The sequence below is a fragment of the Mesoplodon densirostris genome, chromosome 14, assembly GCF_025265405.1.
Source record: "Mesoplodon densirostris isolate mMesDen1 chromosome 14, mMesDen1 primary haplotype, whole genome shotgun sequence".
Taxonomy (NCBI): Eukaryota; Metazoa; Chordata; class Mammalia; order Artiodactyla; family Ziphiidae; genus Mesoplodon; species Mesoplodon densirostris.
In genome coordinates this window covers 38,605,053-38,631,621 of record NC_082674.1, presented here as the reverse complement: position 1 = coordinate 38,631,621, position 26,569 = coordinate 38,605,053, and the positions used below count along the sequence as shown (strand labels likewise).

The window sequence follows — 26,569 nt, the reverse complement described above, 5'->3', positions numbered from 1 at the left end:
GTTCCTCCTTATCCCACTAGATTCCCAGACTCCAGTTGAGTCTCCTTCAGTCTACCTTCCATACTGTCACAGTGAGTGCTATATAAATTAGTGTTAGAAAATACAATTCACTGTGGAAAAATTTTCAGTGTTCTCTACCCCCTGAGGGATAAAATGTAAATTCTTTCACGTGGCATACAGGGTTATTGAGACTTTGGCCCCTGCCTAACCATTATGTTTTATTTACAATGTTTCCTTTTCCTTCCTTCCAAGTTCTAACCTTAACACTGAACTTCTCTTTTAACACTGAACTATGTAAGAGGTTCCTGAACATACCAGGCTTACATCTGCATGTTTTTTCAGATGCTGCTGTCCCCCTGCCTGGAATGCCCTCCTTCTACCTATGCAATACCTGGCAGAACACTGTACTTATTTGCCAAGTCTCAGTTCAAGTGCCATCTTCTCTGTCAAGTCTTCCAAGACTCCTCCAGGCTGACCGAAGAGTTCCATTTCCAGAGGTGTGCTGGTCAATCAGTTCTCAGAAGGGGAAAAAAAGCCCTGTTACAGTCAGTTTTGCTCTAACATTTGTCTGGAAAACTCAAATTTGTTCCAATGTGCTTGTTACACTAGGGAACAACAAGATCACTGAGTAACTGTTATTTGCTTACGTGCCATTAAACACTAGATGAATGCAGAAAACTACGCCCAGCTGCACTGAGCCCAATGCCTGGGAATACACAGTACACACACCTACCTCAAACATCTCCCAGCTACCTCAGCCCACCTCCTGTCAGGAGCCTCACCCATCCACATAAGATGTTACCTTTTCCTCAGATTTCAGACACCTTCCCTCCACCATTCCACAATAATTCACAAGAGGCAACCTCTCCCACGCCCACTTCTCAAGCAAACCTCTCGTCTTTTTCAAGGTAAAGCACCATATTTACTTTTTTCTTAACCATTTCCATTTTAACATGCAAAACTGTGTTACTATTTTAATTTGGTTCTCCTTTTTTTTTTTTTTTAATGTGTTGCTAAGGAAGTTTTTAAGTATTGTGCCCAATCCCATTTTTCCCTACACTTAGTGATTTTTAGGAATGCATCCCATTACAGCAGAACTGGCTGTATGTATGTAGCATCTGCTGACTTGTGTGGTATACATACCACCACAGATGATTTCAAATACTAACAGCTAGGTTCACGGGTCCAGCCTGTCTCCAACACACCATACCCACAGTACTTTACATACCTTTGTCACAGTAATTATTTTTTTGAATAACTGTTTCTCTGTTTATTTCAATAGGCAGCAAGCTCCTTGAGGGTAGAGCCCTTTTTGCTGACATTCCCTCAAGAATACTCAGTGATTATTATGTGTCTTGCTAATGCAGATACCAGAGGGTAACAGACTTAAAATCTAATATAAATAATGATAACTATAAAACCTATTTCTACAATAGAAAATATCTTCTCTGCCCCAACCGCCAGCTACTCTATTAGTAAGAGGAGAGATTATAACAAAAGAAAATGCTCCATAACTAATCTACATATACCTACTAATCTAATCTACTAATCTGCATACCTCAAAGTATATGTGGATTGTAAGCTAATTAAAAAAAAAAACAGATTCTGAAGATGTGCTCTAACAGACTTTTTTTCCTGATTGGTAAATTTATTTAAAATGTCTTATCATACAGATAGCCAAAAGGCGCATGAAAAGATGCTCAACATTGCTAATTATTAGAGAAATGCAAATCAAAACTACAATGAGATATCACCTCACACCGGTCAGAATGTCCATGATTAAAAAGTCTACAAATAATAAATGCTGGAGAGGGTGTGGAGAAAAAGGAACCCTCCTACACTGTTGGTGGGAATGTAAATTGGTGCAGCCACTATGGAAAACAGTATGGAGGTTCCCTAAAAACCTAAAAATAGAGTTGCCATATGATCCAGCAGTTCCACTCCTGGGGCATATATCCAGAGAAAACTACAATTCAAAAAGATATATGCACCCCTATGTTCACAGCAGCACTATTCACAATAGCCAAGACATGGAAGCCACCTAAATGTCCATCAACAGATAAATGGATAAAGATGATGAAGCATGCATACACACACACACACACACACACACACACACACACACACACGGAATACTAATTAGCCATAAAAAAGAATGAAACAATGCCATTTGCAGCAACATGGATGGACCTAGAGATTATCATACTAAGTGAAATCAGACAAAGACATACCATATGATATCACTTACATGTGGAATCTAAAATATGATACAAATGAACTTATTTATAAAACAGAAACAGACTTACATACATAGGAAAGAAACTTATGGTTACCAAAGGGGAAAGGAGGTGGGGAGGGATAAATTAGGAGTTTGCGATTAGCAAATACAAATTACTATATATAAAAACAGGTAAACAACAAGGTCCTACTGTAGAGCACAGGAAACTATATTCAATATCTTGTAATAAACCATAATAGAAAAGAATGTGAAAAAGAATATATATGGCTATGTATACCTGAATCATTTTGCTGTATACCAGAAACTAACACAACATTTTAAATCAACTATACTTCAATCAAAAAAAAGTCTTACAAGAATATGCAAATTAAATTTAGTTATAATAATACATTTAATCTTTTGTGAAAAAAAATAAAATTACACAAAATAGGACCTATCCCAAATATGGGCCATTTTTTCCAACCCAATATTATTCTAAACCTGTATCAAAAGCTACCCTGAAATTGAGGGAGATCAGTAATAATATCCTAAAATTTAAAATACAGAGCATTATATAACATAGTAATTACCAGAGGCTAAGTGATTTATTGGTCAAAAACCACATCTAAATTGATTTCTTTGCATACACACACATTAAAATTTTTAAAATTCATAGTATTTATATTTTAACTACCATAAGCTTGAATAATATAGAAAAGTGTGATTTTAAAGCTATATGTTAGTGACATGAGTAAGAAAATTAGTTCTCACTCAACATACTACCATATGTCTCAAACAAGGGTGAAAAGCTACTTCTGTTTCTTATATTAAAGTTCTGCTAAGAAACTAAAACATAGTATTGTTAAGTCCTACAGCATAGAGAACTGGTGCTCAAATTTAGCATATATCAGATTAACAGAGGCTCATCAAAACAAATTACTGGGCCCCATTCCCAGAATTCTGATTTAGTAGATCTGAGGCGGGGTTAGAGATTTTGCATTTCTAGCAAGTTCTCATGTGGGTCTGATGATGCTGGTCCTGGGAACACACCTTGGGTCCTGTGTTCAAATCCCAGCATGTCACTATCTGTGCCTCTGGACCTAGTTTAAGAGTTTACTCCTCAATTTCCTCATGTCTAAAAGGGGGACAGTTGTCAGAGAATTAAACAAATAATATATTTAAAGTGTCCAGCACATGGTGAGGACTCAAATGATAAGGACATATGTTGGTTGAATAAATAATGCCCTTCTTAAAAGTACACAATACAGGGTTCTTTCTAGTGCCAGCTAAGATAAAGTAAAAACACTCCACCCTGTCCCTCCTATTGAATACAGCTATCAAATCTAAACAAAATGTATGGAGCAGTTATTTAAAGACTGTAAAAAGTAAATGGTAGCAGGTAGATTGGGGAAGAAGACCAGAATTCAAAGGGCCATGGAACCAAGGGTGGGTTTACTTTCTTCCCTCTTGTATCCTGCCACGTGGACTGGGGGAAACCTGGAAGTGGGCAGCAATGTAGACAGTGTTTCATGTGAAGTGCTTTAGTTCAGGCTTGGGCAGGAAAAGGGAGGCGGTAACAACAGGGGGCCCACAGGTACCTATAGGTCTGAGGGAGGGAAATCCTCTCCAATCCCAGAAGCTGTGGTTTCAAGAGGGTGGGGCAAAACCCTCTCCTAACCCTTTTTTCCCCCTCTCTGTGCTCCTACCCCTGGTCCCTCCATGTGGGCACAATCACAGGAAGTGAGCACAGTAGACAAAGCTTTCTGGCTGGAGGACTAAAAAGGGCAGTTCCCGGGGAAATAGAAAGTATAGGGGAAATAGCTGAGTGGGAGGAATTCAGAAAAGCGACTCCATAAGGTTGCTTATGAACGCCTGGGCTCACTCCAGAGCTGAAAATGGCATCGAATTTATCCTAAAGAGCAAACCAGAAAGTTTTGAGAATTGAACAAAGAAAAAATAGTCACCTACCTCAAACTGGCCAATGGGCAGTGCACACACAGGACAGATCCAAATAGCAAAGCACTACAGGCTTTGAAAACCAAATTGATATTGAAATCACAACTCACAGAAAGCTAGCTGCAACTTGCAGCCTAAACCAACAGGGTCCACTGCCTGCTAAAACGCAAAAAAGAACATTCACCACTGAATTTAAGCAAGACCCAGGGTCTCATAACACTTCAGTATGCAATCCAAAATTATTTGGCATATGAAGAACCAGGAAAATCTCAACTTGCATGGTACAATAAAGAGATATCAATAATTGAGATGACACAGTTGTTGGAAGTATCTGACAGACTTCAAAGCAGCTACTGTAAAAATGCTCCGAATACTTGTAAAAAAAAAAAAATGCTCCAAGAGGGGCAAACACTTTTGAAATGAATAGAAGGTCTCTGCATATTGCTAATACTCTCTTGTTCTTTGGTAGTGGAAACACAAAGGCTTTATTCCTGAGCTTAAATTCCATAGTTACAAGTGTCAATCAACCAAGTCTTTGGAACATCAATTTACAAATTACCAAAAACTTTAAGCATGTTCATAACCTTTAATCAACTAATTCTAGTTCTGGGAAGCCTTTTTTTTTTTTTTTTTTTTTTTTTTTTTGGCGGTACGTGGGCCTCTCACTGTTGTGGCCTCTTCCGTTGTGGAGCACAGGCTCCAGATGTGCAGGCACCGGACGCACAGGCTCAGCGGCCATGGCTCACAGGCCTAGCCGCTCTGCGGCATGTGGGATCTTCCCGGACCGGGGCATGAACCCGTGTCCCCTGCATCGGCAGGCGGACTCTCAACCACTGTGCCACCAGGGAAGCCCTGGGAAGCCATTTTACTGAACTAATCTAAAACATAAGAAAAGCTTTTCTGATCAAAAAAAATTTTTTTTCCAAGAATTTATGCTAGTGCAAAACAAGAAATAACCTTCACACTACACCTCAATGGGGAAAGGTTATGTGGACTATTTTGTGGGTATTCAAAATGATGCCTACCCAGAATTCTACTTCTAAAATTTACTCTATAGACATACAGGTGGGAGTGTGTGCACACAAATATACACGTATAAACTTGCATGTTGGTGTGCAATAGACAAAAAGTAAAAACAATTTATACGGCCATTATTAGTAACAGCCACACAATGAGATTTTAAAACTTCATATACTTCTACATATATCTTTATTTTACAACAAGCATGTACTAATTTTTATAATTAATCTAATACTTTAAAAGACTTTTAAAAAGTCTCAGCAAAGAAATAGAACCAAATGTAAATTTTAGATATAAAAAATACAGCTGAAGTAATTCACTTGATGAGCTCAATAAGCAAAATGGAGATGACAAAACAAAGTCAGTGAACTTGAAGACAGATGGATAGAAATTATCAAGTCTGAAAAACAAGGAGAAAAAAAAATGAACAAAGCCTCAAGGACCTCTGGGATACCAAAAGGTCTAACACTGGAGTCACTGGCATCCTAAAAGGAAAGTGAAAGAGTGCAGTGCAGAAAAGTATTTGAGGAAATAATGGCTGAAAACTTTCCAAACTTGGTAAAAGACACAATGTATATATAGATTTGAGAAGTTCAGAGAACTCAAACAGAATAAACCCCTAAGAAATCCATGCCCATTTATGTGGAACCTAGACAAATGGTACAGATGAACCAGTTTGCAGGGCAGAAATAGAGACACACTGACCGCCTGGAGGGGTGGGATGGGGAGGGTGGGAGGGAGGGAGATGCATGAGGGAGGGGATGTGGGAACAGATGTATATGTATGACTGATTCACTTTGTTATAAAGCAGAAACTAATAAAAAAAAAAAAGAAAATAGAAACTAGATACAGCCAGGCATTGGCAAATATTCTTCCATATTATTGTTAAGAAATTAAAATAACTGCCTCTTCATGGTGAAAAAAAAAAAAAAAGAAAGAAATAGAGACACAGATGTAGAGAACAAACGTATGGACACTAAGGGGCGAAAAGTGGCGGGGGTGGTGGGGGGTGGTGGGATGAATTGGGAGATTGGGATTGACATATATACACTAATATGTATAAAATAGATGACGAATAAGAACCTACTGTATAAAAAAATAAGTCAAATAAAATTCAAAAAAAAAAAAAGAAATCCATGCCCAGACACATAAAAGTCAAACTGATAAAAACTAAAAACAAAGAAAAAATTTGAAAGTAGACAGAAAAAGAAAAGTGATTCAGTGTTTATAAGGGAAGAGCAATTTGAATGGATGTGAATTTCTCACCAGGAACCATTAAGTTCAGAAGGAAATGGCATATTTTTAAAAGACTGAAAGAAGAGAACCATCAACACAGAATTTCTATATCCAGTGAAAATATCCTCCAGGAATGAAGGCAAAATAAAGACACTCTCAGGTGAAGGTAAAACCAAGAAAATTGACTACAAGCAAATCAGCTCTAACAGAATTACTAAACGGCAGAAGGGATATGATGCCAAGGGAAAAATGGAATGAAAAAGAATTATGAAAAAGAAGAATTAATAACCATATGGGTAAATACAATAAACTATTTTTCTATTCTTGAATTCTTGAAAATGTTTGGTGGTTAAAAGTAAAAGCTGTAACACTGTCTGATGGAGTTTTCTCTGTATGTAGACATTATATGACAACACAACAAAAAAAGAGGGGGGTAAAGAGATATATAGTATTAAGATTTCTACATCCCACTTAAGTGGGAAAATATTTATCCTAAGTAGATTATAAGAATTTAGATATGTATATTACAATCCCTAGAGCAACCACACACACCCACACCAACACCAGATTGAGATATAGTAAAAAAAAGAAAAAACAAATAATAAACTTAAATGGAACTCCAAAAGCTGTTCAAATAACCAAAAAGAAGGCAGAAAGGGGAAAAAGAGAATAAAAACCAAAAAGAACAAACAGAGAGCAAACAATAAAATGGTAGCACTCAATCCAAATATATAAACAGTTACATTAAATGTAAAGTACCTAAACATACGAATTAAAAGACAAAGATTATGAAAATGGATTAAAAAAATAAGATCCAGGGGCTTCCCTGGTGGCGCAGTGGTTGAGGGTCCGCCTGCCAATGCAGGGGACGCGGGTTTGTGCCCGGGTCTGGGAAGATCTCACATGCCGCGGAGCGGCTGGGCCTGTGAGCCATGGCCGCTAAGCCTGCGCGTCCGGAGCCTGTGCTCCACAACGGGAGGGCCCAACAACAGTGAGAGGCCCGCGTACCGCAAAAAAAAAAAAAAAAAAAAAAAAGATCCAATTACATGCCACTTACAAGAAATTTATTTCAACTATGATAATATAAGTAGGTTAGAAGTAAAAGGATGGGGAAAGATATATCATAGAAATACTAATCAAGAGAAAGGTGGAGTAGCTATATTAATACCAAATAAAGTAAACTTCAAAGCAAAGAAAATTACCAGGCATAAAAAGTGACATTATATGATGATAAAAGGGTCAATTCACCAAGAAGATTATAATAATCCTAAATGTGTGTGCACCTAACAGAGCTTCAAAATACATGAAGTGAAATCTGACAGAACTGGAAGGAAAAATATAGAAATCTCTAACTATAGCTGGAGACTTCAACATGCTTATCTCAGTAATCTATCTAATTAGTACACAAAAAATCAACAAGGATAGAGAACTGAACAAAACTGTCAACCAACTGGATCTGACATTTGTAGAACACTCCACCCAACAACCTTCTCTTCAAGTCCACAGAGAATGTTCATCAAGGCAGACCTTATCCTGGGTCATAAAACAATCTTAGCAAATTTAAAAGAACTTAAGTAACAAAATATGTTCTCTGACCACAATGAATTTAAGCTAGAAATCAATAACAGAAAGATAACAGAAAAATCTCTAAAAATTGGGAAATTAAATGATGCCCTTACAAATAATCGACAGGTCAGAGAGGAAATCTCAAGGAAAATTAGAAAATATTTTTAATTGAAAGAAAATTAAAACACATCAGAATTTGTACAATGCAGTTAAGCAATGCTCAGGGGACAATTTATAGCATTAAATACTTACATTATCAAAGAAGAAAATTCTCAAATCAATAATCTTAAGTGTCCACCTTAAATTAGAAAAAAAGAAGAGCAAAGTAAACCCAAATCAAGTAGAAGGAAGGACATGCTTACAGCTAACATCATACTTAATGGTGAAAGACTGAATACATTCCCCCTATGATTGGGAACAAGTCAGTGATACCTACTCTCACCACTTCTATTCAACACTGTATTCAAAGTCCTAGCAAATATGAGAAGGCAAGGGGGAAAAAAAAGCATACAGATTACAAAGAAAAAAATAAGTCCTATTTGCAGACAACATGATTGTCTACATAAAAGTCTCAAAGAATCTACACAAAATCTCCCAGAACTAGTAAGTAAAATTACAAAGTCATAAAGTATAAGGTCAACACACAAAAATCAATCACGTATATAATACTAGCAATGAAAAAGTGGAAACCAAAATTTTTAAATGTCATTATAATAGCTCCCCAAAATTTGAAATACAGAGGTATAAATCTAATAGAACAGGTAAAAGAGCTGTATGTCAAAGCTACACCACTATTAAAGAAATCAAAGAAGATCTAAATAAATGGAAAGCTGTATCACATTCATGAATTGGAAGCTCAGCATAGTAAAGGTGTCAATTCTTCCCATTTAATCTGTAGAGAAACACAGTTCTGATCAAACTGCCACCCCCCAGGATATTTTTTGTATATACAGACAAATTTGTTCTAAAAACAGCAGCAAAGGAACTAAAAAAGCCAAACAATTCTTAAAAAGAATAAAAATGAAAGAATCATACTAATTGATGTTAAAACTTACTCTAAAGCTACAGTAATTAAGAGGGTACAGTATTGGGTTAAACAACAGACACATAAATCAATGGACTATAGTTGAGAAACAGATCCACACAAATATGTTAACTGATTTTGGACAAAGATGTCTGCAAAGGCAATTTAACGGAAGAAGGATAGTCCTTTCCAAAAATAGTGTTGTAACAACTGGACATCCATAGGCAAAAATATAACCTAAACCTCACAACTTATACAGAAATTAACTAAAAATGGATCACAGATCTTAATGTAAAATACAAAGCTATAAAACTTTTAGAATCTACAGGATAAAACTGTAGTGACATGGGTTAGGCAAAGTTTTACACATGACACCAAAAGCATGATCCATAAAAGAAAAAAAATTATAAATTGGACTTCAAAATTAAAAACGTTTGCTTTGTGAAAGACACTGTCAAGAAAATGAATACCAAGCTACAAGACTGGGAGAAAATATTTACAAATGGCATATGTGACAGAGGATTTGAATTCTGAATATGTAAAGAACTCTCAAAGCTCAACAGTAAGAAAACATAGAGCCCAATTAAAAACTGGGTAAAAGACTTGAACAAAAAGTGCACCAAAGAGCTAGATGGAGGGCAACTGACTACATTAAAAGGTGGTCAATATTTTTAGCTATTAGGGAAATCTAAATTAAAGGCATAACGATATTATAACAGCTAAAATTGTTTTTTAAAAGTGTAACGCCAAATGCTGGAGAAGATGCAGAGCAACTACAACTTGCATACATTCTAAGTAGGAAGGCAAAATGGGACATAAATTATGAAAAAGTTTGGCAAGTTCCTTATGAAGTTAAATATACACTTACCATATGACCCAGCAATCCCACTCCTTGGTATTTATCTTACAGAAATGAAAATCTGTGCTCACCCAAAAACCTGTACATACGTGTTTATAACAGTTCTTTCATAATCGCCCCAAACTGAAAATAACCCAAATGTTTTTCAATAGGTGAACAGATAAACTGTAGTAGAGTTTATCAATGGAATACTACTGAGCAACAAAACAGAATTATTGATATATGCAATAGCTTGGATGAATTTCAAGAGTATTACTGCAAATATAAGAATCCAGTCTCAAAAGTATACATACTGTATATGATTCCATTTATATGACCATCAGTGATTGTCCAGGGTTAAGAGGGGATAGCCAGGGGTTTGGGGTGTGATACAAAAGGACAGCATGAGGGAGTTCTGGGGCATGATGGAACTGTTTTGTATCCTGACTGTGGTGGTGGTTACATGGATCTATATACGAGGTAAAATTTAAATAACCATATGCCCTCCCCACCAAAAAAGTCAATTTTACTGTATGTTAATCAAAGGTTTTTAAAGCTTTTAAAAATACGTAGAGACTTCCCTGGTGGCGCAGTGGTTAAGAATCCGCCTGCCAATGCAGGGGACATGGGTTTGAGCCCTGGTCCGGGAAGATCCCACATGCTGCAGAGCAACTAAGCCCGTGCGCCACAACTACTGAGCCCACGTGCTGCAACTACTGAAGTCCGCGTGCCTAGAGCCCGTGCTCCGCAACAAGAAAAGCCACTGTAACGAAGAGTAGCCCCTGCTCGCCACAACTAGAGAAAGCTTGCATGCAGCAACAAAGATCCAGCACAGTCAAAAAAAAAAAAAAACCAAAAATTGTTCTGAGTATGAAAACTTGTTTAAAAAGAAATACGTAGTATAAATTATCCTAGAACTTTCTAGTTGTTTACAAATTAAGGCTCAAAATAAATGGGAACACCAGTGAAATGGGAGCATGCAGAGACAGCAGACAGGAGACTTAAATTTTAAAAAATTATACAAAGATATGGCATAAGTATAAATTCTAGACTCAGAAACAATTACATCCCTCAACCAACCATAGAGGTTGTTAACACCTAGTAACAACTAAAGGTAAATATTTAACATCATCATGTAAGAAAGATAATTTGAGACAAAACAAATAATATCAAGTCAAAAGAAAGATTCCACATTCATACTAGATATTCATTTGGTCCTTGAATAAAAATGACATTATTATCCATTATTAGTATGGTATGTCCCTTATTTTTTCTAATAGCAATTATAGATTTACAACAGTTTATCCAGATTTTTCTCATCTGATTCTCCTTGATATAAAAAACATACACTTTAAAGAATGCTGACAGGATGGATAAAGAAAAGATGAGATATATAAAAACAGAGTAGAATGGTGGTTGCCAGGGGCCTGGGGGTGGGGGAAATAGGGAGATGTTGGTCAAAGGGCACAAACTTTCAGTTATAAGATGAATAATTTATGGGGATCTAATGTATGGCATGGTGACTACAGTTAATACTACTGTATCGTATACTTGAAATCTGCAAAAAGGGTATATCCTGAATGTTTTCAGCCCCCCCGCAAAAGAGGGTAACTATGTGAGATGATGCATATATAAATTAGCTTGATTGCAGTAATCATTTCATAATGTATATCATATCGTCACACTGTATCCCTTAAATATAATTTTTACTTACTAATTATACCTCAATAAAGCTGGGCGGGGGGAAAGACTGCTGACTGGGACCAGGTGCTAAGACTGGTCATAACTGCATCCCTCTGTAAACCATCCTAAGGAGGCATGAAATTTTTTTTTTCTTCTCAAGAAATAAACCCATAGCAAATTAGTCCACCAAAACACAGAGAGGATTATAATTCAAGACAGCTATTCTCTATAACCATATATATTTTTTGATGGCTGCCAAAAAAGTTAGATCTTAGACTGTGATTTTAAAAAACAAAAACACACCAGATGACCACAAGTCATTTATTTAAATAAGTGACCAACCTCACCGCCCCTAGCTTTTCCTAGATCCTAAAGCATTTGAAGTTAGTTATCTGTGAGAGCACTCAATTTCTTTCAAATGACAACAGCACTTTTATAACTCTTTTCAATCTTAAATATTCTGAGATTACAAGCTTTAAGTAGCAAATCCAGATTCTCCTCTTGTTGAAAGTATGTTAAAATGTAAAGTCTGGTGCAATTAAAAAATTGATAACAAATATTTACTTATTGATCAACAATTTACTGAATGCTTAAAATATTCCAAGCCCTAAGGGTCACAGGAAAGAGATCAAAATGGTATAGGTCCACAAGGATTTAGCTGAGGACATAATACACACCCATGAGATAATGAGAAACCAGAACTGTAAATAAGAAAGTACTACGTAGGACAATTAGAGAATAACATCTAAACAGATGTCAAAATATTCTTTAACAAGTCTCCCATATAAGTCAAACAGTAATTCAGAAGAGAAAAAAAAAATTCATCTGATGTAAAGAGGACAGGGATATGGCAAAAAGAAGAGTGTGCTGGAGTCTAGAGACCTGTCTCAGCTCTGCCATTAAAAACTCCCAGGTAGGGACTTCACTGGTGGCGCAGTGGTTAAGAATCCGCCTGCCAATGCAGGGGACATGGGTTCGAGCCCTGGTCTGGGAAGATCCCACATGCCACGGAGCAACTAAGCCCATGTGCCACAACTACTGATGCCTGCACGCCTAGATCCCATGCTCTACAACAAGAGAAGCCACCACAATGAGAAGCCGGTGCACTGCAATGAAGAGTAGCCCCTGCTCGACACAACTAGAGAAAGCCCACGTGCAGCACGAAGACCCAACGCAGCCAAAAATAAATAAATTAAAAATAAAAAACTTCCCAGGTAAGTCCCAACTGCTCCACAGTGCCTAGTTAGTAGACGTGGTACCTGACACAAAAAGGACATTTGTTCATTCACTCTGATTTGGATTTGGCTAAGCAACGAAGGAGGGGCAAGCAGGGCCTCCTTCTAGAAGGGACTCACTTAGTATGTCTGCCACTCAGGACTATGGCAAGCTCACTGCTTGAATTCAATACCGCCTTCTCACAACCATGTGAAAGAAAGGATGCTGACATGGAGCTGGCCGCTCTCCTTGCCTCCTCCAGAGTACAAACTCTTATATCAAGGGCCTCACTGTCCTGGGCCCAGCTGCACTGGCACCTCACAGTCCCAGGACCCGCTATGATGCATCAGCTGTCTGGCTTAGTTTCAGGCTGGTTCTCTGGGCCTCAGTAAGCTCATCTGAAGGAAAGGGAAAGGGATTTGGTCCTTCACAACATTACAATCTATGAATATAATAAATTAGAAATATTAACTACAGAGCACGAACGTTACTAAGTTGTCAGCAACGGGTAAAAACAGCTTATTAGTTATCTGGAATTTACTTGTTTTGCAAGAAATAGCAAGCTGTTTTACAAATGTCAAATTGGAAAAGCAACACTACCGAATTCCTTAAAAGAATGATTCTTACCTTAGTCTCAAGATATTAAAATGGCTAGATCTCACAGTGAAACATAACCTATGCAAAGATTCATTACAGTTCTTCACTAGATTAAGTTAAACTTTATCACTCAGAACAACAATATTCTTGTAAATCAAGTAGTGTTAGTACCTCAACACCACTTAGCCCAGTAGAGTTCCCAGCAATGCCTGCACAGGGAAAGAAAAGAACAAGAGTGCCTTTCTTAACCCCCAGACCTCAAATCTAGAAGTAGAAGACAACAAATCATCTGAACAATTACTGAATGGCAACTGTCTGATAGACACTAGGTTACTCACTTTTCATAGATTATCTTATTTAGTTCTCACAACAAGCCTAGGAAGTAGCTAGTTATTATCACAATTTTAATGATGAGACGATTGAGACTCAGGAGGTTAAAAAATTTGCCCACAGCTATAGAGCCCTTCACAAAGACTAAAAATAAGGTAATCGAAGAAGAATGTACTGCCTTGGGCCTTCAGGAAAACACAGTCTGATTATTGGACCCCAACTGTTCACATCCCTTTGGTAGATGTAGCTCTACAATGAAGATGTAGCTATCAAAATATTATGGCTTGTTATTATTTCTTAATGTAAATTAAGAAATTAACTTTGTTTCCCATATGAGTCTTCAGTAAATTTGCTTAGCATGAAATCAGTTCCCCTGACCAAAATGAGTTTTCTGGATCTGTAACTGCTGAGGTATAGACACTAGACTATTCAAGTTAAGGTCATTCTCTGAGGTCTGGTATAAATCATACCTCCCTGGAGGACATGTCTATTTCTTTATTCATTAACCACAACATTCCTTTGTCTCTTCTTTAGAATATTAACTTTCTCCATTGGATTTCTAACAGGTTCAATATATAGCAAAAAATGTGAAGCTGAGTCACTAGAGTGAGTTCCTGAAGAGCACCAGGTCCATATGCCTAAGATGCTAGGGATTGAGACAGCAAATGTAATATTTTATTAAGAAAACTAAACACTACGACTTCTTTCTTTAACATAAGGGCATCCACATCTGCAAGGAGGTGGGCAGTAACACTGGCTGAGAAAGCAAGACAAAAACTTAGAAAAACAGCTCTGGAAAAAAATGGAAAAGGGAAAGAAAGCAATATTAAATCTCTTCAAGTGTACAAAGCAGGGCTTGATAGAAACCCACAATTTTAAACTGTGAAACATGGGAGATTGCCTTAAATTAGAAAAAGTTTAGGATATATATTACGTATACAGTATAAGAATAAATGCCTGTTTCACTAAATCTATACAGATAAAGTTCAAGCTAAAGTACCTGCAAAAGTGGAGAAGAGGCATGATTAAGATGAGAAAAACTACAATCACTTAAATCCTTCTTCCCTCATCCTCCCAATCATTCAATTTATCAGAATTTTAAAAATTAAGTTTTTTGTATGATTTTTAACATAGTACATGCTTATTGTAGAAAAATATTAAACAGTATATAATTGAAAAATAACCCACAATTTAACTACTCAAAGTCAGCATATTTTATTTTACATCCTATTTTTTAAATAAATATGTCCTTTTTAAGATACTCCAAAATATCATCTAACTTTTTTCATTTACTATATTTGAATATTTTCTTATACCTTATACCCTTAAACATCTTAAAGCTCATGATTTTTATCACCTGCCAATTATTTTTATTAGTAGTATACTAAACAAAATATTTAAAAAACAATTTATAATGTTTTTATGGTATTTGGTTATATGGCTGTATCATAATTTAATCATTTAACAGGCTTCTAATTTTTAAACATTATAAATAGCACTGAAATGAATAACACACACACACACTCATGTGTACACATAATGTACACATCTCTTATTTGCTTATAATAAATTCCTAAAAATGGAATTTGGGGCAAAGGATGTGAACATTTTTAAGGATTCTGAATATTGCCAAATTGCCATTGTAATGGACTGAATGTTTGTATCTCCCCAAAATTCATATATTGAAATCTAATCCCCAATGTGATGGTATTTGGAAGTGGGGCCTTTGGGAGGTAATTAGACCACGAGGATGGAGCCCTCATAAATGGGATTAGGGCCCTTATAAGAAGCAGTCAGAGAGCTAGCTAGCTCTCTTTCTGCCATTTGAGGATACAAGAAGTCTGCAGTCTGCAACCCTGATGAGGGCACTCACCAGAACCCAGCCATGCTGGCATCCCAATCTCGAACTTCAAGGCTCCAGAACTGTAAGAAATAAATTGTTGTTTATAAGCCACCTGTTGTTTATAATACCATAAGTTTACGGTATTTTGTTATAGCAGCTTGAGCTAAAATAGCCATTTAGAAATTTGTACCAATTTTTTCTCCTACCAACAGCAGGTATTTGCCAACACGTGATTCTTTTTTATATGAGAGACCTATTGAAGCATGCCAACTATGACATAATGATTCTAACCTTTTAGCCTTTTTCCATAATCTTATTTCATAACCTTAGAGAAAAATCTTTTAGGAAATATCTCTTGTAGTAAATAAATATTTATCTGTGGTTGAACCATTTTTCCAGTGTTGCTTCTGTTTAATAAATTTACCCCTTTAATTAAATTTAAGTGCTTTTAATTAAAAATAGCATGAACTGAATAAATCCATTTTAAAAATAAATTATTCTTCTATGTGCGTATTTGCAATATGAGATCTGAAATGATAAAGGTAACCATGGTAAACTCTGGGTTTTGGGATATTGAGCTTTCTTTCTTTCTTTCTTTTGAACTTCCTTCTTTGTAGCTCTCTGTATGGCTTGCAAATTAAAATATGAGCTGGCATTATTTTTTTAATGGAGCCATACTCTAAAAGGTATGATATACTGTAACAAAAATTTTAAAAGTTTTTAGGGAATTCCCCAGCGGTCCAGTGGTTAGGACTCTGCACTTTCACTGCCGAGGGCCTGGGTTCGATCCCTGGTCAGGAACTAAGATCCCACAAGCCGTGAGGCAAAAAAGTTTTTAAAAAGAAGAAAAATTAAAATGAAATTCTACACTTCCATTTCCAGTTATGACCTCCTGATATGAAAGGCAGTCCTATGTTGACTGTTGTCCAACATCTGAAAATAATACTTTATACATATTGCCCATCAAACGGGGCAATATATATTAAGTATAATTTTCAGATGCTGGACAACAGGCAGCATAGGACTGTGATTTCTGAGAGAAGGGAAACAAAGACTCACGAACACCCTGGCTTTCTGCTTGTGCCACAGGGAAGGGGAACCCCCAAAGAACACAGATATTTCACTGAGTTGAGAAAATTAGAGCTCCAAGTCTGAGGCTACTGAAGGTATGGAATTTAAGGAGCAGAATACAAGAAAGAAGGGAGCTGTGGAGAGAAAAAGTTTCAAAAACCTGTAGAGAGATCTCCTAATCCTTTGCCTAGGAACTAAGCTGAATATGCACAAGGCAAAACTGCATGAGGTGAGTCAAAGAACAAAATCTGGGGAAAGAACAACTATGGAGCATGAGCTGAACAACTACCTGGGAGTTGTTCAAATTCCTGGCAGCTAGAGTAGAGAGACCTCAATGAACATGACATGCATTTGATAGAGATCTCAGAAAGGCCATGTCTTGGTATTAGGGCTAATCTAGTCCTAGAATAAATAAAATTGCTGAAAACCAAAGATAAAGAGAAAATCTTTAAAGCAGCCGGGGGGGGGGGGGAGACGTATTACATCAAGTGAACAATGGTAAGAATGGCTACTAACTTCTCATCAGAAACAACTTAAACGAGAGAATATTGAAATGATGACTTTAAAGTGCTACAAGGAAAAAAAAAAAAAAAGAGCTGCCAACTTAAATTTTACATCCAGCATAAATACCCTTCAAAAATGAAGGCAAAAGGGACCAACAGGGGGCTTCCCTGGTGGCACAGTGGTTGAGGGTCCGCCTGCCGATGCAGGGGACACGGGTTCGCGCCCCGGTCCGGGAGGATCCCGCGTGCCGCGGAGCGGCTGGGCCCGTGAGCCATGGCTCCGGAGCCTGTGCTCCGCAATGGGAGAGGCCACAGCAGTGAGAGGCCCGCGTACCGCAAAAAAAAAAAAAAAAAAAAAAAAAAAAAAAAAAAAAAAAGGGACCAACAAAGTCCAGAATTGTCCTCCTCCAAACAAATAGAAAACGAGACAAAACATAAAACAATTATTTTCAGACATATTTCCATACTGCCTGTTATAGGTAACAGGCAGTATGGAAATATGATCTCTGAAAAAAGGGAAAGAAATGAGGTGAACCCAAAGATCGCCCCACCTTTCTGTTTGGAACTACAACAAAAGGAGGGGGAACCCAAACAAAGCCAACGGTCTCACTGAGTTAAGGTGACAGAGCTCAGAATTTGTGGAGTCTGAGACAACTAGAATTTGCACGGCATATTACCATAAAGGAAGAAACTAAACAGAAACACTCAACAATCTACAGAAGAGGTCTCCCTGAGTTTCTGGCTAAACACCAATCTGCGTATGTGTGTTATGTAAATCTATGAGGCTAGACAAAGAAAAACTTCAAGAAAATAACAAATACCAGGGAGCTCTAAGCCTAACAACTTCCAGAGTTCATACAGGGCCAGGATCATTCAGTTTCCACCAGCTGGGATGAATAAACCTTGATGAACACATGGGGCAATCAAGTGAGACACAAGAAGGGGCATGCCTCAGTAATGGGCCCAAACTAGCCCTAAACTGAAAGCCATTCTAGAACTGCCCAAAACCAAAACCCAAAAAACCCTGAAAACAAAACTCAAAAGATCAATCTGATCCACAAAGCAACTGCCTGCCAGAATAAAACTTAATACTCAAAAGAAAGACAAAAAAAAAAAAAAAAATCAAGGCAAATATTCAACACCATAACCCCAAAAGAAATTACCAGATGTATGAAAAAATAAGAAATGGTAACCTATAATCAGGATCCAGGAGTGGTAGGGATAAAGAGAATTTTAATACAAGGACTTCAAAATAGCTATTAGAAAAGAGTTCAAAGGCTTAAAGGAAAACATGGACATAATGAAAAAAAGAAAAAATCTTAACAGAGAAGTGGAAGTTATTTTTTTTAATCAATGGTAATTCTAGAACTAAAAAAAAAACAAAAAAAACACCTGATATAAAAATTTAACTTGATGGGTATAACAGCATATTAGACAAAGGAGAATTTTTTTAAGTTAGTGTGTTTGAAGACTGGGAAACAAACTTTTCACGTTGAAAGAAAAAAACGGATTAGAAGAAAAATGGAGAGAACTTCAGTGACCTGTGAACTAATATTAAGTGGCTGAACGAACATATGCAGGACTGGAGCCTGAGGAGAAAAATACTTGGGAATTCAAAAATTTGAAGTTAGATGGCTAAAAATTTTACAAGTATGATGAAAACAATACACCCACAGATCTAAGAAGCTCAATAAATCACAAGAATAAACACAAATAAAACCATACCAAGGAGCATCATAATAAAGTTGCTGAAAACCAGTGATAAAGAGAAAAATCATAAAAGCAGCCAAAGGGAAAACACATATTACATATGGGGAAGCAAATATAAAAATCACCACAGAGTTCTTGTCAGAAGCTATGCAAATGAGAAGATGGAGAATAACATTTTAAGGTGCTCAAAGCGGGAAAAAAACCTGAAAACCTAGAATTCTGTAACTACTAAAAATAACTTCCAAAACTGAAGGCAAAATGAGGGACAAAGTGGGGAGAGAGGGAAAGAGAGAGAAAGCTGCACTAAAGAAATATAAAAGGAAGTTTTTCAAGCAAAAGGAATATGATATTAGACACAAAATTGACTCTACACAAAGAAATGAAGATCTAAAGAAGTGATTAAAATGAGACAAATAAGAAAGACATTTTTCTCATTTTTAATTGTTCTAAAAGGTAACTGCCTGACAAAAGCAAAAAGATCAGCAACAGGGTTAAAACACACATATCAAAATGTATGACAAAAAAGCACGAAAGATGGGAAGGAGAAACTGTAACATGTACAATTCTTGCATTACTCATGAAGTGGTATAATATTATTTGATAGCAGACTGTTATTAATTAACTAGAAGGACTACCACTAAAAAAATTTTTAAGAGAAATATGTTATAAACCAACAGAAAAAATAATATGGAACCATAAAGAATAATCCATCCAAAAGAAGACAAGGAAACCAAGGAAAAAAGAACAAATAGTAAACAAATAGTAAGATAGTACATTTTAATCCAACCTTAATTACATTAAGTGTAAATGGTCTAAGCTAGTGGTAGGCAACCTTTTTCTATAAAGAACCAGAAAATATTTCACGCTTTGGTCTCTGTCCCAGCTACTTAACCTTGCCACCTGTAGCACAAAACAGTCTTAGACCTATTCTTTTAAAAACTGAATCCTTAATTAAGAACCTTTCCACGAAGAAAACTCCAGGTCCAGATGGCTTCATTGGTGAAGTCTACAAACATTTAAGGAAGAACATCAATTGCACCCAAACTCCTCCCTAAAAGAAAGGAAGAGGGAACACTGCTGGTAGGAGTGTAAAATGGTAAACCCACCTTGGAAATTGTTCTGTTAATTTCTCATGTTAAACACACCTATCTCATATACCCAGCAATTCCACTTCTAGGTATTCACCCACAAGTAAAGAATACATGTGTCACAAAAAGCCTATACAGGAATGATCATAGCAGCTTTCCTCATAACAGTTGAAAACTAGAACAACCCTTTCCACAATAATAATAAACAAACTATAGTATATCCATACAATGGAACACTAGTCAGCAACTGAAAGGAACTAAACACTGTTACATGTAACATGGATGAATCTATATTTCAAACAAGAGCTTCATATAATTTTTATGCCCAGGAAAGTTTGAGAACTACGGGTATAGAAGTACATAATAAGAAAACAGAAAGAGAAAATATAAGGGATTTGGGTGGTATATAAATTAATCAGTACCATATACATCATAACCTATATATAACAGTTGTCATCTTCCATAATTGCTTAATTGCTATTTAAATCATGTTACAATACTCTTCTGTTCATGTTCAGTTTTCTACTATGTGTTCAAGGAGTACTAACTCCAAATTTGTCTTCAATCATTTAACAACCCTAATTTCTCATTAACTCCATCCCAAACCATGCATTTTAGATAAAGAGTCCTGTTCGCCATTTCCTTTGTTTTTTCTTAATGTTCTACTTCCTTGGTACATACTGTTTTCCCTCCCTCTTTAATAATGTTATTGTTACCTTTTGCTGCACAGCCTTGTCTTTCTACCTCCTTTAAAACTGAACCAAAAACTCATCTTTTCCACTAAGTGCTAAACCACCTCAGATTCTTTCCAAATTCCCTCAGCACTTGAAGACCTTGCTCCCAATAGATGTATTTATTTTACTGAATTTGGACATCACTTCTTAATGACTCACCAACTCCATCCCCTGGCTTACAGAGTAGAACCTTTGGGGGAGAACTGAAAAGATTACAGTCCCCTTCAAGGTTCTTTCTCTTGTGCTGTTTTTACTTTTCTTTCCTGGAGTGCCATTTTATTTGCCAGAGCCTTGAGCTCCATAGGGCTGTAGGAGTAGGAGAGAAAGAGAGGCAAAGAGATGGTTGAATAGGGCTGATCTGGGTTAGATTTTAAAGAAGGTGAAAAAACCCTTCAGGCTTCAAAATCTGTTCAGACTACCTCACCAGCTCAAGGAAGCAAAGAGAATTCCAAAAAGAGACTAAAGTGAAGAATAAGGAAGTGCATTTGTCTACAAATTCCCTGTTACGCTGATGGCCAAACAGGATGTGGTACACTATTTCAAGGACACTAAAATATTTCTGGCAGCAAATACTTCTATATATTCTTTATAAAGCTACGCGGTGGGGGTTTGACTGGAGGTGGGCAAAATTTAAAATACATATTTTAAAACGTCTACACTCTCGAACTTAGGGCCAGCACTGGCAGTTACTTTTTGTTCTGCATGCATTATTATTTAGGAATTATGGTCATTACTTGTCTAATTTCAAAACTTTCAACTATAAACTTTATGCCTTCCAAATCACATCTATAAACTTAACCATGTTCCTGAGCTAGACCCGTTATTTCCAACTGATATCTTGTTATTACTTATCTAAAAAGTATAACGACTTATCTGAAAGCAAACTCAGTATTCCCCTTCTCTCAAACTTGCACATATTATTCTCCTGCCAAGTCAGGAACCTTAGACTCGTCTTCAACTTCTATCACCTCCAAACACTAACCAAGTCTGGAGGACTTAAACTCCTAAGTATCTCTGAAATCAGTGGTCTCGTTTCTATCCCTACTACAAATTCCTTAATTCAGACCATCATAATCTCGTTCCTGAACTAGGGCAGAGCCTTAAATGGCATCCTTGACTGTGATTTGTCTACCAGAGGCCACAGAAAATGCCTCATTCACTCACCCTGCCATACATATTCCTTGGTGAATAAATGTCTCAATTCTCTGTCCCTCCAGCCTGTATTCTTCATTACAGCTATAATCAGTTTTTAAAGGACCAAACTATTCGTATCACTTCCTCATCTATAAAACAAAATAAAAATACTAACTCCGTGCTTCCCTGGTGGCGCAGTGGTTGAGAGTCTGCCTGCTGATGCAGGGGACACGGGTTCGTGACCCGGTCTGGGAAGATCCCACATGCCGCGGAGCGGCTGGGCCCGTGAGCCATGGCCGCTAAGCCTGCGCGTCCAGAGCCTGTGCTCCGCAACGGGAGAGGCCACAACAGTAAGAGGCCCGCGTACCGCAAAAAACAAAAACAAAAACAAAAAACTAACTCCTACTATATGGCATTTTGTTCCCATTCTACCTTGGTTCTAGTCTGATTTCCTAATTTTCTTTTGCACTCATTTTGACAGATCAAACTTCACCCTTTTCCTTAAACACACTATGCCCTTTTATTTTCAATAAAGCTAGAATAAACAGTAACTCAGGGCTTCCCTGGTGGCGCAGTGGTTGAGAGTCCGCCTGCCGATGCAGGGAACACGGGTTCGTGCCCCGGTCCGGGAGGATCCCGCATGCTGCGGAGCGGCTGGGCCCGTGAGCCATGGCCACTGAGCCTGCGCGTCCGGAGCCTGTGCTCCACAACGGGAGAGGCCACAACAGTGAGAGGCCCGCGTATCACACACACAAAAAAAACCCCCAAAAAAACAGTAACTCAGTGCAGCTTATTTTATTTTTATGAGCACCCTTATACAATTTAAAGCCATTAGCTAAACCTATACAGAAGTGAGGAAACAATCAGACAATACAGCCAATTCTCAATTAGCCTATTTTCATAGCCTTGTTAACATGGTCAGTGTAGACTAAACGGAGAAGTGAATAAAATGTTTCAACTACCTGCTGAGCTTTTTCCTGACCATAAATTAATGTTAAAAGTCTTCAGTTACAGACTTATAACCCTCCTTTTGATTGACAGGCACAAAGAGAACTACAACTCAATCTTCTTCACATCTATTCACTTCCTTTCTTTCATCTTTTAACACCTCCCTTCTCCACTTCTGCTGTTTCTCCTCTTGTACTTTTCTCTTTCTGCTACCTAAGTTTTCACAGCATCCTCTTTGTCCATCCTTCACAAGAATATCAGTATTCCTCTATCCCTCTTACTGGTAGAACACTTAAAAATTTACAAAGCACTTTCACATTTACTTGGTTCTTAGAACCTCATTTTTGGGGGATTCCAAAATCAACAAATACAAAATATGTGTAACAGTTTCTATACAATACGTTACCCTTATAAGTAAAATATAAAATATTTTCTTATATTTTAACTCACATTTGAAGAAATTACAGTTCAAAAAAATACAGCTCAGTGATTCATCTAACACACTGGTACTTCCTCTGCTTACAACTCTACAACCTCTCCTCACCTGCTCATCTCTTAAGACACAGCTCAGGCCTTCCCTACTCCCAGAGCAAGAACGTTAAGCCTGTTTCAATGCTATCCTAATGTTTTCACACCAGTCTTTGAGACCAGTAGAAGAACCCAGGTCGCTGGACGCCTACTCTGTAGGCTTTTCCACCAAAAACTATTTTCTTTGTTAATGTTACCCTTATTAATGCACATTAATGATCCAGCATTTTATAAAGGCAACAGGAGAAACACTTTATGGGCAGCCAGAACTGCAGATAAGACTGTCCACCAAAACATCCCTAGATTTCCTTAACAATCAAGAATTTAAGGAATGTCTCTAAATCCTCTCAAAATATCTAGATACTACCTCTTGTGGTAATGACATCCAAAGTTGCCACAGCAAAGAAGTAAAACAACATTTCATAAACTCTAAATTAAACAATTACAAGTTTTAAGAGCTGCCTCCTAATATCCTGGACATGTTTAGGGTTAACAATCAAAAGACCAGGGCCCTAGTCCCAATTGTACCACATATTGGCCAACTTGGGAAAGTCACTTAACCTCCCTGAATCAAATTTCCTCTTTGATAAAACTGGATAATGCCACCCACCTTTCAGAACTGTTAAGAGAATTAAATCAAAGAATGATTGCAAATCACTTGGCCTGGAACATAACAGTCAAAAAATGGTAACCCCTTTTATAATTATTTTCATGTACAACATCATTCTTGTTTTCAGAACCATGTCCCACAACACTCAACATGTTCTTCCTCGGACTTTGTAGCCAGCCAGTAACTACAATAAATGCCTTCAAGGAAGTTATCTCCAGGACTTCTGATCCCCTTCCTGGGTCACAACTCAGCCTCTAAATATAATTTAGACTATCTCACTCTCTAACATCTCTAACTCTCACTCTCTAACATCTACATTGAAGCTAAGAAAGTAGTTTGCATGGTCTGTATCTACTCAGTCCATGTACCCATGAATTTTCAATATGACTAACAGGCAATTCATAAGCCATAATTATTTTTTTAACATCTTTATTGGAATATAATTGCTTTACAATGGTGTGTTACTTTCTGCTTTGTAACAAAGTGAATCAGCTATACATATACATATATCCCCATATCTCCTCCCTCTTGCATCTTCCTCCCTCCCACCCTCCCTATCCCACCCCTCTAGGTGGTCACAAAGCACTGAGCTGATCTCCCTGTGCTATGCGGCTGCTTCCCACTAGCTATCTATTTTACATTTGGTGGTGTATATATGTCCATGCCACTCTCTCACTTCGTCCCAGCTTACCCTTCCCCCTCCCCGTGTCCTCAAGTCCATTCTCTACGTCTGCGACTTCATTCCTGTCCTGCCCCTAGGTTCTTCAGAACCATTTTTTTTAGACTCCATATATATGTGTTTATTATTTTTAAATATATAAAGAAAATAAACTTAATGAAAAACTGAGCAATGGTTGGTTGTTTTTTATTATAGCATGGTATTACGGTATTTTTTGAAACCATATTTAATTAGATATTTTATTCACGTAATTAGATTATGCAATAGACGTGAAGAAAAGGTCTGCATGTCTAAGTTCTACAAAATCCCTAAAAGCATGTCATGAGGCCAAAAACGGCCAACAAATTGTAATAATTTCATAATCTTTATTAAAACTATTTATCAGAAGAAGATTAGGAGCTGGTCACTCTCAAACATTAAAATTCTGTATCAATGAAAGAAAAAAAATGACTGGAAGCTTTTGATGGCTCCATGTAACTCTCTTAGCCCTGATGGTTAGCATTACTTCAGAGTAAAGGGATGTATTTATCATCTGAAGTACCACCAACAGAACTTCTGCCTGAGATCTAAAACAAAATAGGAAAAATCAACTACTGGCATAATAAAGATGCTTTTGAGCTATAACCTGTTTCTGATTTTAATCTCAAACCTGTAAAATGGGCTCAATTCAATGAAACTCTAAAAATAAGGGCAATTTTTAAATATTATGTGATATACATTTTAAAAATAACTGAAATTAATGTTAAAAAAAAGAGGTCTAAAAAAAAGTAAGCTCACGTGTGACAGCTGGTAAGAAGCTACGTGGAGGTACAGATGGTAAAGATGTTGTGAGAAGGAAAGACCACAAACATGTGGGAGAATAAAAGTTAAGAGGACTGTAAACGGAAGACGAGCTGCTATAAAATCAACTGCAGAACCTGATAAGGAAGAACTCCAGAATATCCAGGAGAAGAAATCCACCACTGTCACCATAAAGCACATTTGCTAAACCACATGTTCTTGAGACTAACTAGGCCTGGACTATAGCAAATCAAAAAGAACGAAACGTTACAAAATTGGAGCTAAGCAAATTTTATCACTAAAACCTAACAGTTTAATGAATGAAGTCATCAAAATATTCATTTAACAGAAAACAAGGTTCAGTGATTTTCTCAAGGTTCCATTGGGAGAAGGGGATTGCAAATAATAATAGACCTTATAAAGCCCTGGTTTCCTCAGCTAAGTTTAACCAGTAGGACTCCAGAACTCACTGTATTTTCAGTAGAATATCTGCAAATCAATTACTAACATTTTAATTCTAGAATAATGAAACTGCAACAGGGTCTCCCAATGACATTCAGAAAAACAGTCACCTTCACTCTAACTTGATAGGTACACCTAATTCAAGGTCCAAGGTGAGCAGAGTAAGGACTAAAAAAAATAAATAAATGAGGGCATCATTTGCACTAAGTGCCCCTTAAAGCAGACTGTTATTTATAAAATAAATATGATAAATACTGATCATGTATTTATCTGGAATTTTCTGTAGCCACAAAGTGACTTCGTTAACAGCAAGGAAACAAATGAGCATACAAGTACCTGTACATACCTAATGAACATTACAAATAATATCTAATATTTGTTGCACCCTTTCTCTGTGCTAAGGAAACACTTTTAATCCTCACCAATACCCTATTGAGGTGGGTACTTTTACTAACCTCACTTTACAAGTGAGGAAACCTAGGTACATAATGGTTAAATAACTTGCCAAGGATCGTAATGTTAATTATACAAATCCAGTCACAACTATGATCAAAATCATGTTTTCATAAGTATTATGTAATTCTACTACTGCTCTTTGCAAAGGTATCAAAATCCATTTTAACATAACAAAACCCCCACACTTCCTTAAAATAATAATTGTTTGTATAATTTATCTTGAAAATACTAGAGCCTTTTGAATTCTGAGAAATTTTTAAGCAATTAATTTTTAGCATAAAAGTTAAAGCACACTAGCCTACTCTAAGAAGTTCATCTAATACTTCAATCTAGATGACAG

At 36.9% G+C, this 26,569-nt stretch overlaps 1 protein-coding gene across 7 annotated transcripts in view; it reads right to left on the bottom strand.

Annotated features, from left to right (window-relative positions):
- The window catches only part of SOCS5 (suppressor of cytokine signaling 5), a 61,527-nt gene that overhangs the window by 32,179 nt on the left and 2,779 nt on the right, over positions 1-26,569 (bottom strand). For 2 of the 7 annotated variants that reach the window (XM_060117653.1, XM_060117652.1), the window contains exon 2: positions 15,557-15,606. The exons of 4 other annotated variants lie outside the window; for them this stretch is intronic. The gene's annotated coding sequence lies outside the window, so the exon portion shown is untranslated. Of the gene's footprint in view, positions 1-15,556; positions 15,607-19,769; positions 19,787-26,569 lie in introns of those variants that run through there. One more of the 7 variants, XM_060117654.1, reaches the window with a different exon arrangement.